The 5000-nt window shown below is 44.8% G+C and overlaps 1 protein-coding gene across 16 annotated transcripts in view; it reads left to right on the forward strand.

The window, feature by feature from the left end:
- Nucleotides 1-5000, forward strand: part of LOC123507636 (plasma membrane calcium-transporting ATPase 2-like) — a 227727-nt gene that overhangs the window by 138547 nt on the left and 84180 nt on the right. For 15 of the 16 annotated variants that reach the window (XR_006675696.1, XM_045260674.1, XM_045260675.1 and 12 more), the window contains one exon: nt 3659-3691. The exons of the other annotated variant lie outside the window; for it this stretch is intronic. The gene's annotated coding sequence lies outside the window, so the exon portion shown is untranslated. The remainder of the gene's footprint in view (nt 1-3658; nt 3692-5000) is intronic. 16 annotated transcript variants of the gene reach the window in all.

The following is a 5000-nucleotide window of genomic DNA, read 5'->3' on the forward strand; positions in this document are numbered from 1 at the left end:
GAGAGAGAGAGAGAGAGAGAGGGGGGAGGAGGGCATGCTTGGTTCTCGTTTTTCTCACCTTCATTACACCTAGACCGCAATCACGCCAGGTGGGCCTTGCTACTTTTTGAGAGGAGGAGGAGGAGGAGGAGGAGGAGGAGGAGGAGGAGGAGGAGGAGGAGGAGGAGGAGGAGTAGTAGGAGTAGGAGTAGGAGGAGGAGGGTGGAAGATGAGAAAGAGTAGGATGGTAGTGTATTTTTGGGCTTATTAGAAACTCTCTCTCTCTCTCTCTCTCTCTCTCTCTCTCTCTCTCTCTCTCTCTCTCTCTCTCTCTCTCTCTCTCTCTCTCTCGTACCCTAAAAACAAGAAGTACCTCACTGACCTTTTCATCTCTCCTCCAGACACTCTCTCTCTCTCTCTCTCTCTCCTTCCCTCCCTCTCTCCCTCTCTCCCTCTCTCCCTCTCTTTATTAAATCATCACATATTGAACTGAGTATGTATTTTTAGCCTAACGTCTCACCACACAACGATTCAGTTAGTGGTGAAGGACGATTGGAACTCTCTCTCTCTCTCTCTCTCTCTCTCTCTCTCTCTCTCTCTCTCTCTCTCTCTCTCTCTCTCTCTCTCTCTCTCTCTCTTAGGACTTGAAACTTTTATTAGCCTCCAGACGAGATTTTTTATTTTTGTTGTTGATACTCGTATTTAAAATTTACATAATTGACTCCAACTTGTCCCCCATTAACCGGTGTTATTAATGGAAAGGTGTTGATGCGTGCCTGATATACTGACGTTGCTCTGCTGACGAAGGAAGGCTGTGGAAAAGGTTATTTGATCTGAAGACGTCGCTTTTCTGTGGTTTTGTAAGGTGAAGAGAGAGAGAGAGAGAGACAAAAAGAGTAAGATCGCCCGTCTCACTCCTCTTTTCCACCTCCTTACTCATAACCTTCCACCACCACCACCACCACTACGGTGGGGGTGGTGGTTGTGTGGTGGAAGGTTATGAGAAAGGAAGGAGGTGGAAAAGAAGAGTGAGACGGGCGATCTTACTCTTTGTCTCTCTCTCTCTCTCTCTCTCTCTCTCTCTCTCTCTCTCTCTCTCTCTCTCTCTCTCTCTCTCTCTCTCTCTCTCTCAGAATACGAGAAAAAAAATAAAAGACAGTGTAATCCCTCTTTACTTCACTCTCTCACCTCTTACCTCTCCCCTCTCTCCTCTCCCTTCTACCACCTACACGCAGGAAGGAGAGGAAGGAGAAGGGTGAGAAGCAAGGGTTAGTAGTAATGAGAGCCCGGGACAGATGCCACCCACTCGCACTGTTGACATATTATTAAGACGGGACGTGGTGTTGGTGCCGCCTTGTTGACACCCCGTTGTTAGACAGGCTCGCCTCCCTCAACCCTTGTCCGTGGGAGGCTCAGGCGCTGGGAGATGAAAGATGCGGTGTTTGTCTGCCCGGTTTTCTGTGTCTGTGTGTGTGTGTGTGTGTGTGTGTGTGTGTGTGTGTGTGTGTGTGTGTGTGTTTGTGTGTTTGTGTTTCGTTTTCTTTGTTTACTTCTTTGTCGAATACTCTCTGTCTCTCTTTGTCGATTTTTTTTCCCTCTTGTCGATTTCTCTCTCTCTCTCTCTCTCTCTCTCTCTCTCTCTCTCTCTCTCTCTCTCTCTCTCTCTCTCTCTCTCTCTCTCTCTCTCTCTCTTGATGGTGTTTGTTGAAGCTGTGTGTGTGTGTGTGTGTGTGTGTGTGTGTGTGTGTGTGTGTGTGCAAGAGAATCACCATTTAATTAACTTTTGATAGGTTTATTTTGGGCATGCATCTTGAAAAAAATTAATAAATAAATAAAATGCATCACATCCATTTTTTTTATTTTTTTATTTATATAACTGTGGTGTAATTTTGCAGTGGTGAGGCAAATTAAGGTGTGGAAATCAAGATAGGTGACTAATACCTTTGAGATGAGCCGGGTGATATTTAACTTAGACAGGTCACAGGTGGGCCATGTACCTGTAGAAGGTGGAGGAGGAGGAGGAGGATGAGGAGGAGGAGGAAAAAGAAGAAGATTAGGAGGAGCAGCAACAGCAGCAGCAGCAGCAGCAGGAGGAGATGGTGGTGGTGGTGGTGGTTGTGGTGGTAGAGGTGGTTGTGGAAGAGAAATGGAACAATGATTTAATGTAGTTATTCGAGAGAGAGAGAGAGAGAGAGAGAGAGAGAGAGAGAGAGAGAGAGAGAGAGGACGTGGTGATGGTGGCGGAGGTGGTTGCGATAGTGGCGAGAGACGAGGACGACGAAAATAGCAAGTAGAAGGAAGGTTTGGAGGAGGAGGGAAGGCGGAGATAAGTGTTGAGGTGGAGGAGGAGGTGGTGGAGGTGGTGGAGGAGGAGGAGGTGGTGGTGGAGGGTGACACGGTAAAGAGGCTTGGCCGGTGGAGAATACAAGTAGCAGGAGAGAGACAGGCCGGGGCGAGAGTCTGTATTGATTTACTACTGCGCCCCTTCCTCGCCGCCTCGACCCCCCTTCCACCCGTGCTCCACCTCCCTCCTCTCTCTCCTCCACTCTCCACTCTCCTCCACCGCCTCACAGTGCCCTCCGCCGCCTCACAGCCCTCACATCGCCTTCCTTATTTTGCCTCACTTTTTTTTTAGTCTCGCCTCACTCAACAACTCTGCCCTTTACTCCTTCCCTTACCCTTTGTTATTCACTCTTACCCTTTGTATCTCTCTCTCTCTCTCTCTCTCTCTCTCTCTCTCTCTCTCTCTCTCTCTCTCTCTCTCTCTCTCTCTCTCTCTCTCTCTCTCTCTCTTTTTTTCATAATCTTGCTTCCTTTCACAATTTATCTCGATTCTTCTTATTCTTCACATCTTCCCTGCAGGTCTTCACATTTTCTCTCTCTCCCTCTTCTTATTCTTCACATCTCTTCTCTTCCTGTTTATAATCTAGCGTCTTTTTTTTACAATTTCTTTCTTTTCCTCTTCTTATTCTTTACATCTCTCCTCTTCCCTTCATTATCTTTCATCTCTCCTCAATTCTTCTTTTTCCCTCTTTTTATCCTTCCTTTTGTCCTAACACTCGACTTTCCTTGTCTATTTCACCGATACCCTTTATAAATTGATCCTTGTACAATCCTGCCTTTATCTTCTTCTTTTTTCATATATCGATGCTTCACTGCTATCTCTCCATCTGTCCCTTTGTAGATTATGTAACGGCTTCCCTTTATCTTTTTATTCTGCTTCCCTGTATTTCCTGTCATTCTGTTTCTATTCCCTGTCCTTTTCACCCTTTGTCGCTGTGTGCTGTATTCTTTCGTATTGTCTTTACTGTGTTTCTCTCTTTCTCTTTCTTTTCTTTCGTGTGTATAAAGGTGTACAGTATAAGGCTTTTAATTTTCCTCAGTGAAATGTTTTTCTACTATTAATACCACTGCTACTACTACTACTACTACTTTAATTGCCACCAATGGTACGACTATATTCACTGCTTGTATTTTCATTATAACTACCACCATTATTATTGTTACTACTATTGTCATCACCTGTACTACTATTTACTATTAATTGCATCTTTATCACTACTACTACTACTACTACTACTACTACTACTACTACTACTACTACTACTACTACTACTACTACTACTACTACTACTACTACTACTCATCACAAAACACTAAACTATCATTCTTTTTCCAGACTGGGGGAGATTTGGATGTGCGGAAGCTGAAGGTACGTTACTATTTACTATTTACTATAACTATAACTATCAATCAACTGTCCTATTTATTTTGACATTTTTTATTACATTTCGTCCGTGCATGATTGAGGAGGAAGTCAGAAAAGAGAGAGGGGGGGGGAAGAGTGAGGGGAAAGGGTGAGTAACTAAGGGTAAGGGAGAGGAAATTAAAGGGGAGAGAATTGTAAGGGGAGATGTGGCCAGTGGTAATGGGGAGAATAGGAAGGAAATTTGTTGAAAGGAGGGGAGAGGAGAGAGGAAGGGAGAAAGTAGACATGGAGAGAGAGAGAGAGGAAACATGCATGAGGGAACAGTAAGGGAAAGTGGAAAGGAGATAGGGAAAAAAAGAGAGAGGAAGGGAGAGGGAGGGAGAGGAAAGGGAGGAAGAAACAGGGAAAAGAGAGAGAGGGAGGGAGGGGAAAGGAAAGAAGAAATAGGAAAAAAAAGGAGAGAGGGAGGGAGGGGAAAGGGAGGAAGAAACTGGGAAAAAGGAGAGGAAGGGAGAGAGGGAGGGAAATAGGCACAAGGGAGAGGGGAGAGGAAATGTGCCTCAGAGAACGTGATTTTTTTAGACCTAGAGACGCGTAGAGGTTCCCTGGGCTAATTTTCCTTCTTTCCTTCCTCCTTCTCTCCTTTCCTCTCCTTTCCTTTCCTTTCCTTTCCTTTCCTTCCCTTCCTAATTTCGTCCTGATTATTTGCTTTTCCGTTTTCCTTCTTTCTATACTATTTCTCTCTCTCTCTCTCTCTCTCTCTCTCTCTCTCTCTCTCTCTCTCTCTCTCTCTCTCTCTCTCTCTCTCTCTCTCTCTCTCTCTCGTATGCATTGCGTTTGTATTTGGTATTTGCGTATTTTTCCCCCTCGGCACATTGTCTGACCTTGCCCTTGCTATTGTGAAGGGTGACCTTGGCAGTGGTGCTGTGCTGCTCACACACACACACACACACACACACACACACACACACACACACACACACACACACACACACACACACACACACACACACACACACACACACACACACACACACACACACAGAGAGAGAGATGGATAGATAGATAGATATTTATTAACCACAACCAAATATTACAGTTACAGGAGGACTTGGAAGGTATGGTCCATCAAAATGTTTTATATGAGGCTTAAAACTGAATAAAACTTGGAACACATAAAACGTCCATTTATACAAACAAACGTATGAAACGCCTAAAGTAAATCAAGATAACACACACACACACACACACACACACACACACACACACACACACACACACACACACACACACACACACACACACACACACA

The sequence above is a fragment of the Portunus trituberculatus genome, chromosome 23 (assembly GCF_017591435.1).
Source record: "Portunus trituberculatus isolate SZX2019 chromosome 23, ASM1759143v1, whole genome shotgun sequence".
Lineage (NCBI taxonomy): Eukaryota > Metazoa > Arthropoda > Malacostraca > Decapoda > Portunidae > Portunus > Portunus trituberculatus.